Source organism: Myotis yumanensis, unplaced genomic scaffold, assembly GCF_028538775.1.
Source record: "Myotis yumanensis isolate MYYU_CA2020_CCGP unplaced genomic scaffold, mMyoYum1.0.hap1 SCAF_6, whole genome shotgun sequence".
Classification (NCBI taxonomy): domain Eukaryota; kingdom Metazoa; phylum Chordata; class Mammalia; order Chiroptera; family Vespertilionidae; genus Myotis; species Myotis yumanensis.
Window position 1 is genome coordinate 67899519 of NW_027223757.1, and position 16027 is coordinate 67915545.

At 33.7% G+C, this 16027-nt stretch overlaps 1 non-coding gene across 1 annotated transcript; it reads left to right on the plus strand.

The window, feature by feature from the left end:
* Positions 1–3309: 3309 nt before the first annotated feature.
* LOC139013356 (small nucleolar RNA SNORA31) lies at positions 3310–3436 on the plus strand. Its single transcript, XR_011472007.1, has one exon. It is a non-coding gene; the product is annotated as a small nucleolar RNA SNORA31 (small nucleolar RNA).
* The last annotated feature ends 12591 nt before the right edge of the window (positions 3437–16027 follow it).

Below are 16027 nucleotides of genomic sequence, written 5' to 3' on the forward strand. Positions count from 1 at the left end.
TTGTTTAATAAAGACATTATAAAAAAAAGGAAGTAAAAGACCAACGCTTTGGAAATATGTATAGTTAACAATCTTGAGGGTTCAGTTGTACCAGATACTAATCAAATTAGTTTTCATGTATCATTTAATTTAATACTTACAAAATATTAAGTACATATTACTGAAGTGTGATTTGTCAGATGCAGACCCTGAAGCATAGACAGAATACTGATTCTATCAAAAGTTATATGCTTAATAAATTATGGCTGCATAATCTGGGCACAGACTGACTGCTTTAAGAGCTTGCACTTTGAACCACTCTGCTCTACTTTATGTAATATATGTGCATGCTCACTTTATAAGACACCACAAGGAGAATTTTATTCATTTTTTTACTTAATCCAGAGCAGGAACAGTATGTCAATCATGGCTTAAAAACAAATTCTATCGCAGATTCTCCTTGTTCTCTTCTCATCTGAAACTACCACTCTCTCCTCTATTCATCTTTCTTGTTTTTGACTTGGAAATTCCAGTTTAATCCCATGTCTTTTCCAATAGCCAGTCACATATCTCACCTTTTTAAGAGTTGTAGGAAAAAATACTTCACATAAATCAATTATTAACTACCAATACAATACTTAGTTTTTAAATATCACCTGAAAATTGAAGAGACAGTCATAGGATGGGCTACAAGGATTGATCTCATGCGGAATGACATCCTATGCGACAAAATAGAAAGAGGAGACGGATGGGAGCTTCCTATGAAGTTACCTGCAGAAGGTGTGCACCCACAGGCCCCAGATCTCAGAGGTGGATCTCTCAGTCACTGCTCGCCACAGTCCCCAGCCATCTCTGAGTGCTTGTTTTCCGATGCAGGCCCTGCCTCTGAGTTCTTCTCCAGGACAATATTCCAAGACATGTCAAAGGAACAAATTTGATTCTTTACTAGTTTTCTCATGAAATATTAGATTTTAAAACATTATTATTTTAAATATTTAACCCTATTTCTTCCTTACACATTTTTATGTGAACTCCATTATAATAAGCTCACAATGTCTCGTTTTATGCTACTCCAGTTGCTTTCGCCTTCGTGAAAGGGTGGTCTGAAGCACACAAAGTTGCTGTTTTTGCAGGATCCATGTTCTAGCCTATATAGGAAGTAATGATATAACTTTCAAGCTCTCATTGAATTATATCTCAGAAGAATGATGGACACATTCCCTCTGAGATATTTTGAGCCTTTACATACATTTATAAAATCTTAGGCAATTATAGCTTCCTAACAGCTTTTAAATGAAATCTCCTAGATTCACTGTATACTTTAAAATGATTACTTTTTTTATTTGATAAATAAGTAAAACATATGAGTGAATCTGATTTTAAATGATTTTGAGGAACTAAATGCAGGTTTTCGGACCAAAAAGGTGCTCACAAAATATCCCAATATCATATTCACTGTGAGTTAAATTTGCTGTTTTCCAGGTTTAAATGATTGTCAGTGAGGATGTTAATTGAACAAAATTAGGTCTAACACCTAATTTGTTGCCACTTGGCTGCACACATTAGTGCTGTTATGGGTACTGCAGTTTATCACCATCCCATGGTTAAGATGACTCAGATATTTTTCAATTTGTGTAATACTTTGTATTGGAAATTAGTTTAACTGTGTTTTAAATTGGCAAATACTAGAATTTTATATAAGAAATACTGAAAAAATATGCTCTTTTCTTAAAATGTAATTTAAATAACAAAATCCTTGGGTTTATTTTGTGAAGTAAAAAATGAAGTCTTATTGCTGTCTCCATTTGATACCATTGGTCCTTTTATTTAAATTCTATAGATGTATATGACCAACAAAGATATCTTTTGTTATTCTATGACAAGTGAATAATAGCCAGGTACTTTCTATTTTTGGAATAAAATGGGAAAATAAATGTTTGCTAACTCTGTTTACTTAGAGTTTTCTGCTAAAACAAAACAAATGAACACAAGACAAAAACGAGATAAGCAAAGAGAAAATTATAATAAAATGTGAGGTTGGAGGCACACAGGGAAATGTGTGTCACTTTTTGCACCTACGATGACAATTTCTGAGATTTTCTCAGTTCACAGTGAAGATGGTTCTGGAATTTTTCCTATGTAATTGATTTAAATAGGTTTTCATAGCCATGAAAAAATGGTTGATAAAACATTTTTATTCTTAAAATAAGGTACATCTTTTGTTTGATGTAAAATTAGTCCTAGAACTCTAGCTAAATGAAGCATAGTAACAAGATGATCCTTTGAAAATTCTAAAGTATCCTCTTCTTGTCCTCAAATTTCAAGTTGCATTATAATAGAGTCAATCTTTCACTAATTACCTCAAATATTTCCTCATGTTTTCTCTTTCTTTAAATCCTAGGAAATGTTTAAAATTTAAAAGAAGCTGTTTAATGACAACGTTAAAATGTAATTTAATGAATATATAATTATAGAAATATGTTTAATCAATGTTATATGAGTAAAATATGTAAAGTAATTTAGACTCTCTAGTCAACTTAATCTGAAAAAAACAACAACAAACTTCATTTAGACCATTAATAACCCTGGTTATTATTAACAGGAAAGGAATAAAGGGGAGACGAGATAATATAGGCATGCCTTTTATTCAACTTTACCAGGACGCTGCAGTTAACCTCTCTAGTCTGTTCCCGAAGATTGCTGGGGGAAGGGACTGGACAATAAACCCATGCCCAGCAAGGTCTGAGTGATGTGGGCAGGTGCATACCTGTCAGTAGTACCTGGGAACAAGTCAGTAGCCAGAATAGGTGTGGCCACTGCACGCATGGGAAAATTTGATATTTAAACTCTAGAACAAAGGGAGTTCCCAGTCTTGTGCTGTTGTTCTCTTATCCCTCTTACTCTCTTGGGACTCCTGTTGCATGGACCCACACAATGGATTAAGAGGCTGTAATTATCCTAAAGCTACATTGAGATCACCTCCACCATGGAAGAGAAACCCTGGACATTGGCCCTGCTTTTGGCTTACCTGGAGCCTCAGCTGCACATTTTCCAGGACTGGTTTAAGGACAATGGGACTTTACAATCGGAGAAATATAATTCCATGCCAATAAACACCAATATCCTGTGAGAGTCTTAGAAAATTCCTTTTCTGAAAATATCGTAAGAACCCCATCCACACTAGCAACAGAGGAATCCCACAAACCCATCTTCCAGTAACACATTAACTTTACTTTCAATTATATTTTTCCATTTCTTGCTTCAGAATTCACAATATTCAGCCTCTTATTATCATGTAAGTTTAATCTTAGATTTAAAAAAATATATTTACTGCATCCACTGATAGACCTTGAACAACCTGTTGTTCTTTTGGTTTGCACTGGGATGAGAAAGAAAAATATCCCTGAACTTTCTGTCTGTCTTTGTGGCGGCCCAGATTGAATAAGGGACTACATCTGCAGGACTACATCTACATCTTGTGTATATATATACACACATCTCAGTGAATTGTTCTGTTATCGTATTTTTTTAAAAAATGTCCTTACCATTTCTTTCTTTTCTGAAGACATAATGATGTCCTATCTCTTTTACATTTGTGTTGCCTCTCAGCATCCCTGCTCTTTAAATATCTTTATATAATAAATTACTATACTATATATATATAGTTCCATATTTTTTCACATATAAATTTCAGTTGTCTATTAAGTAAATATGGAGATGTTGCAAGAAATTGTCTTTCACCTTTAGGGTATCTAATATAGGATCAAGAAGAAATTTGCTTTAGGGTGATAATGGGAAATCCTTGTGCAATAGACTTGGAGAAGGAGCGTCTTTTCACTTTCTCATTAAAAAAAAAAAAGCAAGCAGATGAGTAAGGCCAGAGCAGAAAGGAATCAACAGTAAAAGTTAGGGAGCAGGTCTGGCTGGCATGGTTCAGTGGTTGAGCCTCGACCTATGAACCAGGAGGTCATGGTGTAATTCCAGGTCAGGGCACATGCCCAGGCTGTGGGTTTGATTCCCAGTAGGGGGCGTGCAGGAGGCAGCCAATCAATGATTCTCTCTCATTGTTGATGTTTCTATCTCTCCCTCTCCCTTCCTCTCTGAAATGAATAAAAATATATTTTTTAAAAAAGTTAGAAAGGAATGGGATTTTAGAGTCTGCAGTTTTCAACCTTAGAGGCTAAAACAAAAATTTAAACTTTGTTTTGCCACATTTCAAATTATTTTTACATCACTCAATCACATATTATAGATTCTTTTTTATTATCCATCTGATTTTCAGTATATTTTATAGTATTTTAAACTTTCAGATACTGTTGGGCTGTCCATCCAATTTAATGTCATTTTTTTTATTTTTTTATGTTTAAAAATTATGATTCCTGGATAATCATATTGGGAGATGGTTAGAAGATAGTAAGATATATTTTTACAAATTCTATGATAGAATTGCTTTTATGTTAAATTATCAGTAAATAAATTGAATCACAACTTCCTATCAAACATTATATTTGAAAGGTTTTAGGAATTATACTGAAATGCACACACACATGAAAATAAGCCTTGAAGAGATTCTGACAAGCACTGCTTTTGTCCATGGCTCATTGGTTTTCCCAAAGTAACAAGGTGAATATATCAGAAGTAATTCCGCCACCACACGTTTTGTTCACTGACTTACCACCGTGTATAATCTGATACATGAGGAAGTTACATGATTTCTCATTAGAATTACCACTTAAAATGATTTCATCAGAGAAAACAGGACTTCAAAGGGATAGAAAAGATTAAAAGCAAAGTGTCCAGTATAATGTTTCAAATTAACTCCTAATTTTAAGTATATGGAGATCTACTTCTATTTTCATTGTACCTGCATTTAAATTCTGGTGAATTAAGAAAAAAATGAACAACTTTCACACTTTTTATTTGTCAAAAATGTGTGTATTTTGCTGTAATTCTCAATTGATATTTATGTTAAGTAAAAATTTATTAACTTGTCATCTATAAAACTTGTTATCCAATTGTTGCTTTAATTTGAAATATATCATCCCTTTGTACTGTGACTTCTATTGTTTCTTCTATTGTTTCACTGATGAACAAGTTGATATCAGTCTAATAAGCTGTGCCAGTTATCGTGTGTCAGCTCTGAAATTAACCCCTGTACAATCATTTTGTGATGTTTGAGATTAGAAGCTTCAGACCCCATTTCTACTTCTGCCAGCTAGCTTCAGACTAACCTCTGCCCATGGTGGGTGAGAGTGGAAAACTACAGGCTGGAGGAAAAAAGTAGGGGCTTGCTTCTTTATGTTTGCTTCAAAGCTCTTCCTTTTTGCTTTAAGTTTCTCTTACAGATTTGAAACTGCCCTTTCTATATGTATCCTTCTATAAATATATAAGGTTTTTAAAATGTTCATAGAGATTATACTAACCATACATCTTTATAACTATTATATTGTCCTTTAACGATCTAACAATTTTGTCTATAACTTTAATCATTCTTTAAGTCATTCTACTGACTGCTTGTTTTTATGGTATATAATTAAACACTATTTATTTAACTAATTCTCATCAGCAAACTTTCAGGTTTCTTTGAGAGTTTTTTTATTATATAGTATAATTATTGTATTATTTTAACATGTCATTTATCTACCATTTGGTATTTATTCTGTGTTAAACACTAAGCTAAGCATTTTATGGGTAGAATCTCTGTTATAACACAAAAACTATGATAATAAATCATTTTTTTTCTTTTTAATTAAATTTACTGGGGTGACATTGGTTAATAAAATTATGTAAGTTTCACGTGTACAATTCTAAAAGATGTCATCTTATATAGCATTATGTGGTCACCACCCAAATCTTATATAGCATTGTGTGGTCACCATCCAAAGTCAAATCTTCTTTCATCACCATATATTTAACTCCCTTGACCCTTTATTACTCCCACTGTCCTTCCCCTGGTAGCCACCATATTGCTATCTATTTTTATATCTTTTTGTTTGTTTTCCTTGTTTTTTTTTTTTCTTTTGTTGTTCCTAGTTTTATGTCCAAGATATGAATGAAATCATATGGTTCTTGACTTCTTCTTTCTGACTTATTTCTCTTAGCATGACATTCTCAAGATCTATCCATGTTGTTGCAAATGGCAGTATTTCATCTTTCTTATGTCTGAGTAGTATTTCATTGCATATTTGTACCACATCTTCTTTTTTAAAAAAAATATATTTTATTGATTTTTTACAGAGAGGAAGGGAGAGGGATAGAGAGCCAGAAACATCGATGAGAGAGAAACATCGATCAGCTGCCTCCTGCACACCCCCTACTGGGGATGTTCCCCCAACCAAGGTACATGCCCTTGACCGGAATTGAACCCGGGATCCTTCAGCCTGCAGGCTGACACTCTATCCACTGAGCCAAACCAGATAGGGCTGTACCACATCTTCTTTATCCAATCATCTAGCAAAGGACACTTTAGTTGTTTCTATGTCTTGGCTACTGTGAATAATATTGCTGTGCATATATCTTTGCAAATAAACGTTTTTAAATTTTTTGAGGTTGCTGGGTCATGTGGTAATTCTATTCTTAATTTTTTGAGGAACCTCTAAACTGTTTTCCAGAGTGGCTGTACCAGTTTACATTCCCACCAGCAGTGCATGAGGGTTTCTTTTTTCCCACAACCTCTCCAACATTTTTAATTACTTGTCTAATTGATAATAGCCATTCTAATAGGTGTGAAGTGGTATCTCATAGTTTTGATTTGCATTTTCCTAATAGTTAGTGAAGTTGGGCATCTTTTCATATATCTGTTGGCCATTTGTATGTTTTCTGGAGAGAGTGTCTGTTCAGGTCCACTGCCCATTTTACTCATAAAGTACTTGAAATTCTGAGAGTTTAGAAAGTTTTCTTAAGCTCACACACTAAGTTATAACTTTTTATAAAAAAGGTAAAATAAAAATCAAACTATCTCAATAATCCTATCTAATAAAGATGGAATATGAAATTGACCATCACTTCACAGCAAAGATGGCGGCACCCACAGCCAATAAGGAGGGAATATGCAAATTGTGTGACAAAGATGACTGCAGTCAGGCTGAGTTGCTTGCATCGTTGACATGGTGACGACTCAGGCGTTATGCCCCCTCCCCTTCTGCTCCGAGCCTCTGGGCAGTGTGCCATGCAGGCGCAGAGCAGGCAGGGTGGGGTGGGATGCCTGCTATGAGGGAGGGGCGGGGGGGGAGGGGGAGGGAGCTACAAGAGGGCGGCAGCGCCAGCGTGAAGGCAGAAGGCAGATCTGCAGGAGCGAAGGCAGAAGGTGGCAGCCAGAGCAAAGGCCCGGGTCCCAGGTGCCAGAGGGAATCTGATGCCAGCAGCCAGGGGAAGGAAGGCCTATTCTTGCACGAATCTTCATGCATTGGGCCTCTAGTATTTCATAAAATGATTCTTATACATAACTATCCTTTGGTTTTGCTTGCTTTCTTGCTTTATTGTTTTGACTCACATTATCTATGTTCTGTATTTGTGGCAAAGATCCACACTTTTCATTTGGAAATCCAAATCTCAACCATTCTTCTGGGTTGTGGTTTGGTGGGACTTCACCTCTATAAATTTGCGATCTAGTAAGTTTGCGATCTAGTTTTAACCCAAATAATGGATTTATCTCTTTGGTCATAGTGATTGTGTGTTTGGCATATGATTTAAGTCATATTAACCAAGCTTATTTAAGTTTATGTGTGGATATTTTTTGGGAAACTTTAAGGCAAACCTGAATTTGAACCTGAGGGCATGTGAAGCTGAGGATGCTGCAAATATCCTATGACTAGGAGCAAACTGAGAAGAGTAGAGCTGAACAAAGAGACAAAAGCAAACCTCATCATATTACATAGATAGAGTCCAGAACTCAATCATTCTCCAAAGCCACTTCTGTCCTTCTAAAGATTCTTTTTAAAATAATCTATTAACAGCCAATTATTAATTGAGCTTCTTTTCTGAGCCAGTCAATATAGTAAGTGTTTTACCTGGAGTAGTGATTTTTTATTGCTCAAAATTACTTGATGAGATAGATGTTACTGTTATCTCCATTTAAGAGATAAAGAAAATAAGACCCAAAGGTTTTATATAACTTGTAACATGTCAAAACTCAAATAACTGGTGGAGTCATAATTAAAGTTTAGTCAGTTAAAAGTCAAAGTCCAACATTACTCACTGCACCTTTTTTGAGCAAGGGTGATATGTATTGCTGCTCTTATAAATACAATGTCCTTACAAATATACGAAAGAATTGTCACTTTTCTTTTTAATCTATTTTTGTGATACTTTATTTTCATTTATATCCTTTTCTAAAAGTCAATAAAAATAAAAAAGCACATCTGCCATTTAATATTTAGGTCATTTTTGTGATTTTTAATTATTATATATTTTTTATTACAAGATGCATTGATGATTAAAACCAAAGGGTAGTTTTTATAATGATGAGTTATAGTCCTCATTGTCCACAAGTTTGGAGGACTAGCATTGATTAGAAATAATACAACTATCATAAATAATAACTATCCGGGAATCTGCCCTCAACCAAGAAACACATAAACTAGCCTATAATAATGCATTTTTTGGGGGGGGGCAAAAAAACATGAGTTGAACATTGTTAACATATTAATAGTTTTATACTAGTTTCTGAATAATAGTTTTTTTTTTAATAATAGTTTCTTTTGTACTATTTCAAAAATGTAATGTGATTCATTGAGCTTTTTGTCTTCACACTATTTAGTTGCTAATTTTAGGAACTACAAATTAAATATTTTAAATTGAGAAAAATATTTTTGGAAGAATCTATTGTATTAAAAAGTTCTTCAAGGTAACTTTGTATTATTACTTACAAGTACATTCATAGAAAATTTTAACATAAACCTTTGAAACATGCAGGGATAAAAGATACAATCTAAATGGAATAGAAGAAAACATTTTTTTGTGTGTGTGATAATAGTGTAATATAACTGTAATTCCCTTCACACAAAAAAATATAGCATTGTCCTGACCAGAAATAAGACTCCATGTTTTTTGATAGAAACTATAAAAACTTACATTACTCTGTTTTAAATTGAACCATTTAGAAAACCTGCTACAGCAGAATCACACAATTTTTCCTCTAAGAATTTAAGTCTTATATATCTCAAGATACTATTATTGGAAATAATAAAGTATACTATTGTAAGATCCACAAGGTTTGAGATTGCTCTATTCTCATAAGCTAAAAAAGACAATCAGTATGATAATTAGAGCATGTTAATTACCACCAGCAACAAAAATGCAAATGATATACAGGAGGAAATTAACAGCAGTTACTGCTCAATATTGCATGACTTTCCATTAAGAATAATATGAGGAGTTGTTAAATTATAGAAAATGAGAATAATGAGCCTAGAATATTAAAGAGCTTTAGGTTTCCTGTCTGGCTGAGGAGAAAATCATTAGGAATGATTCTAAGCAAGTATTACACTCTGTATGTGTGTTCAGCACTCTCGTTGAGTACAATGGGGAAATATTCATGTATGCTTTTGTTTTTACAAGATAAAACAAGACCTGGTATTCTGGCTCAGCTAGAAGCAGTTCAGGAATCTTTCCTGAACACTACATTTGGCAAAATCAGTTAACACCATTTCACCCTTTCCTTTGAAAACGTGGGACTGATGAAATAGTGGATATAACTTGTAAGAGTCCCAGAACCATCTGAAAAGTTGGGAGAGTCTGTAATTACAAATCATTTAAAAGAAAGAAAAACAATTATATGACTAAGATTCAGGTAAAACAGCCCTGGCTGATTTGGCTCAGTGGATAGAGCATCAGCCTGCAGACTGAAGGGTCCCAGGTTCAATGCTGGTCAAGGGCATGTACCTCTGTTGCAGGCTCCTCCCTGGCCCCAGCCCTGTTAGGGGCATGTGCAGGAAGCTGCCAGTGGATGTGTTTCTCTCACATTGATATTTTTCTTTGTCTTTCTCTCTTCTACTCTCTCTAAAAATTAATGGGAAAATATCCTTGGGTAAGGATTTAAAAAAAAAAGGATACAGGTAACACATAAATATGGTAAGAAACTAAAAAACCTAACTTCTTTATATGTGCTACAAAGAAAAAGTCATAATAACTTTCTTTTGGAAAGTTTTAATATGAAAGGAAACTGCATTATAATAGACCACCTAATGTGCCATAATCACTACATAATTAAGAATGTCAAATGTGCTACAAGTACAGCAGGAATGAAACCTAGAAAGTTTGATAATAAAATACATTTGAAAGAATACACAATTATATAATATCCCCTAAATTCTATCAAGAATAATCTGTTCCTAAAGAGAAAATTATATTAATTTATTCAAGCCAGAGGAACATCATTTAGTATACTAATAAACTGAATGCAAATCAAAATTATTGTTCTAGAGGAAAAGAAGAGAGAGCAGGGACAAAACAGAATATTTGCAACATATTTAGGTTTTATTTTACAATTTTTAACAATTAATTGGATATATTAGTATAAGTTCTTCTTGATTTGTGCTACAGAGTGTAGAGTCCATATAATTTGATCTAATTTAACTACTTTACTTTTTTGTATTTTTAATCTAAGATCTTTATTTAAAGTTTTTTTTTCTGAAATTTCCATTGTGACATTAATAGCCATTCAATGTTCTTTATCCATTTTATCTGAAATCATGACCATTAAATGTCCTGGGTAATAGATGCATTTTTTTTATCCATGGAGCAGAGTTTGACATTTAACTTTTCATACCATTCAGGGAGCTTTAGTTCCCTTATGAAAATATTTCTCCTTTTCCAAACACTGCCAGTTTATTTTATTTTTTTCTAATAAAGTATTTTGTTATTATCATACTCTCCTCCTTTACCTGATTGTCCTATTATCATCTATTTTCTACAATCTGGCCTTGTGGCTTCATTTTTGGGAAGACATTTTAAAAACATCCTGGTAAGTACCACACCAGTTAGACTATGCCACACAAAATTATTGGCATAAATAGACATATCCTAGCTAAATAAAAGCTGTTGCTACATATAAGCAAGCTTAGCTATTGCATAATATCATTGCTCTCTAGGTAGGCAATTCATTTCTTTGAAAATATCTCTGAAAGAGACCTCTAAATGATTATTTCTCAGTAAATATTTATTTTATTACTTAGTGCCTTGTTGTTGTTTCACCATAGCAAGTTTGAAAAAACATTTTCTCTGAAATTAATATCATGCTATTTCAAAACTATAGAATCCATGTCAGCTTTTTCGTCAAAATACAGACAAATAGGAATGAGGAGTTATTCTTCCCAAATGTTCCTCATGGTTGGTAAATCTCAGAAGAATAATGGGGACTGACCCAGCTCAGCGTCTTCCCTCTGGGGATCAGTTTCCAAAGGAAATCTTCAAGGGAAGGGAACAGTAATTGTGGAGAGAGAAAAGAGACATGGGAAAAGGGAGAAAGACAGTGCAAGATCAATGCTTACATGGTGGTGAGCAGAGCCAGTTAAAATGAGAAAGTTCTATCAGTGATGCCTAAAATCCAAAATAGATCCAGAGACATAGAAGCCTGGAACAGACGGTTGAATCTCAGAGGGAAGGTGGGGGTGGGTGGGTGGGAAGAGATCAACCAAAGAACTTATATGCATGTATGCATAACCCATGGACACAGACAAGAGTGTGGTGAAGGCCTGGGTTGGGGGCGGGAGGGCAGATGCTGGCTAGAAGGGGTCAATGGAGAAAATAAGAGGACATCTGTAATTCTTTCAACAATAAAGATAAAAAAGTTTAAAAAAAGATAAAGTCCAATATTTTCTGATTTTGTGAAAATCATCTATTAGATGATATGGCAATATAACCTGCTTCTATACACATAGTCCTTCAATAAATTCTGCCACATATCAAACCACACCAGATCCAAACAAAAATATAGGCAGATAGGATCCTGAGGAAGAGCAAGACTCTCCCTAATCTTTTCCATTTTCTACTCAAAGTCATTAAGATTATGTGATAATCTCCTTTTGTGAACACACATCAAGCAATAAGACAAGTTTTATTGGTAAGAAATTGGATGGATACAGTCATGAGTCCTCTTCCTCACTACTGCAAATTGTCACAGCCGAATCAGTCATGACCTGCACGTAATGTAACAACCTCCAAAATGAAGAAGCTACAGGAGACGTTTTTATGATTATATTGAACTTTGAGTTGCTGAAGTAGATAGGGGTCCTCTCATGAGAAGCACCTCAAAGGATAGATGGAAATAAAACCATAAAATCACCTAAAACCCATGATTTTACATAAACAATCATTGCTTATTCTGATAAGTAGAACAAGTTTTGAAAAATGAAGTTTGAAATCAATATAGAGTATATTGAAGTGCACTCAAATGATGCAATTTTGCAGATATAAAAATTGAATGATAACATGAATGGCATCAAAAATAAAAATTAAAAAAAAACTTTTGTTTTTTGCTCCAAATCACTTGCTATTCTTTCCACAATAACATGCTGCCATTCAAATCATTGACATAAACATTCTTATTTTCTACAACCTGTAGTTTACAGAGCCCTTTCATGCCCATCATAATCATTAAATCTCTTTATGATGCTACAAGGGCTGCATTCCTTTCCCAGTTACATATAAGAAAGTTGGTAGCATTTAAGAGACTGGTGCAATAGTGGCATGGCTCTAACAATACTTTAATTATAGTCTTTTTTTTTTTACAATATCACAGAATTTATATATAGCAGATATCTGGTCTTTCATTTATTTAATAAATACTCATCACCTAACAAGTGCTAGTCTCATGAGATACATTGAGAGACAAAACAAAAAGTTTTCTGCTTTCATGCAATACCCAAAGTTTGGAGGGAAGTTTTTTGGGGGAAAGAAAGGGCAGTAAAATGAAAAAAAAAAATCAGAACAAGAATGACATAGGTGTGGGGCAGTGTGCCTATTCTTACCTTTTATATGGGCACTACTTATGGAGGACCCCAATTTATTATCACTCCCCACTTAAACCCAACTCTGAGTCTAGAGAGAATTGTTGCTGTTTCTAGCAGAATACTTTCTTATCTCTCTCTCTGTGTCTTTGCAAGAATATCTGAGTATACGTATTTTTCTTTCTTTCCATAGTTAATCTTATTTTTCTTTAAAGACACAACTTAGTGATAATGTTCTCTAGGAAGCTGCTCATCTTTCTAACCTGAATGCCCACTCTTTTATCTTTCCTTAGTTACAAATTTATGATATTAAATGAAATGCTATAACTTACTTTTCTCATAAGCTTACTCGTTTACTTTCCACTTTTACTATGTGACATCATTGACTAAAAGGTTGTATTTGTACCAGCTTAGTGATAGGGACCCAGGAAGTTTTGGTTACTTAGTTGAATGCTAGTAGAGTTTTAATGTGTTGGTTATTATAGTGATTGCCCCAATCCAACAGTTATAAAATTACCTGAAATTTTTAAATAGAAAATGTCCTTGTAAACATAAACTTTATGAAGTAGAATGCTCTGTGAAAAATATTTTTTTATCATTTTAAATAATTCCAAAGGATTTTGATGGTCAGTGTGATTGAGGAATCACTAATCTATTGGACAATTCTTTTCCCAGTTACATATAAGAAAATTGGTAGAATTTAAGAGACTGGTACAATAGTGGCATGGCTCTAACACCCAACACTTTTTAGCTTAGAAACCATTAACCTATTCCATCTTACTGGTAAGGCTGACATAAAAAATGATAATAATACATTACATAAAAATACTGAACAATAAGAAAATAAGCAATCTGATTTAAAAATGAACAAAATTTCTCAACAGACACCTCACCAAAGAAGATATACAGGTGGCAAATCAGCATATAAAAGAAATCTCTGCACCGTACATCATTAGGGAATTGCGAGTTAAAACAACATGAGATACAACTATACACTTATTAAAATGACTAAACTCTGAGACCCTAACAACACCAAATGCTGTTAAGGTTTGGAGTAACAGAAACTTGCATTCATTGATAGCGAGAAAGCTAAATGGTACAGCCACTTTGGAAGGCAGTTTAGCAGTTGCTTGCAAAATTAAACGTGCTCTTGCCATATGATTTAACAAATGCATGCCTGGGTATTTATCCAAATGAGTTGAAAACTTATTTCCATGCAAAATCTTGCACATGGGATGTATATAGCGGCTTCATTCAAAATTGTCAAACTTTGGAAATAACTAAGATGTTCTTCAGTCTGTGAGTGTCTAAATAAACTTTGGTACATCCAGACAATGAAATATTATTCAGCACAAAAAAGAAACAAGCTATCAAGCTACAAAAGACATGCAGGAACTTTTATATGCATATTACTAAGTGAAAGAAAACAATCTGAAAAGGCTACATGCTGTATGACTCCAACTATATAACATTATGGAAAAGGCAAAACCATGGAGAGAGTGAAAATATCTGTCATTCTCAGGGGTTGGGGGCAGGTAGGGATGAATTGGTAAAATACTTGGGGTTCTTAGGACAGTGAAATTATTCTGTCTGATACTATAATGGTGGCTGCATGTCATTATATTTGTCAAAACACAGAATGCACAACATCAAGAGTGACCCCTATTGTAAATTACTTTGGATGATAATGATGTGCAAGTAGGTTCATCAGTTGTAACCAATGCACCGCTCTGGTGGAGGATGTGATGGTGAAGAGGCTCTGTGTGAGGGGCGGCAGTGGGTATATGGGGAATCTCTTTACTTCCTGCTTAATTTTACTTTGAACTTCAATTTTCTCCAAAAAATAAAGTCTATTAAAATATCTAAATAATCCCAAGAAGGAAAAAATAAAAATACGTACAATAAAATAAAATTCAACTGACTTTCTTGTCAGACTAGGATGTCATATTTGAATGGATATTATGCCATCCAACAAATGCTGTATCAGCGAAACAAAAGCTTATGAAAATGCCACCAGAAGTAACTCTTAAAGTTTCGATTTTTAATAAGATTTGGTGTACATCTCCCATAAGAATTAGATTAGTATTTTACAGTCTCCTTATTATTTTATTCTTTTAGAATTTTTCATTGTGATTTTCCACTTCATTTTACATGCATAGCCATAAACTTTTGGATGTTTCAAAAAATCCAGTATATCAGTATAATATTTGATTTGCCACTAAAGAAAATATTTAAATAGCTGTCATTGTATCTAGAATATATAAAATTATAATTAAAGGAAAAAATAAAGCAATAAAAATAGGTAAACTTTGAACACACATTTCACAAATGAAGATATAATAGTGGCTAATGACTACATGAAAAGATAGCAAGATTCTGAGTCATGAGAAAAATGCTACTTTAAGCCACAGTGATAAACTACTTCACACTGTATCTTTTTATTTTCATCTTCTCTATAGTCTCATCTTCTCTCCTTCACTGATTACTTTATTGACTTATTGAAATCTCATTTATTCTTCAAGTTTCACCTTCAATTAATTATGTCTTTTCCAATGCCGCTAAAATGTATCTCTTTCTCCTCTATACTATAAATCTACAGGACTATTAAAAACCTTCATATAACAGGTATGAGAATTCTACTTGAATTACAGTAGATACTGGCTATATTCCTGAGTAAATTTTGAGATCCATGAAGATCATGATCTTATAGGAGTCCATAATTTTGCTTATTTATGGCTAAATCAATTTATTCTCTCTTTGCTCCATGTGATGTCCATTGGAATTATCTGTTAGTCTTATTTAAATTACTGAAGCCTTGACCTCACCCCAGGCTATTAACCTCTCTAAGAAGTGTTGTGGGGATCTGGATTTTAATCACTATTTTTGTATATTGTTTGGCACGCTGGATTTTATAACCAATGCTCAAGCCAATTCCCCATCTCTTTGGTGATTTATGTACCATACTTAATACCAAAGGTATAGTTCAAATTTTATTTCTAAATAATAGTAGTCATCACATGTAGCATTTACTATGTATCCAATACAATGCTTGTGTATATTAACTAATTGAAACTTCACAATAATTCACGGAAGTGGTTTCT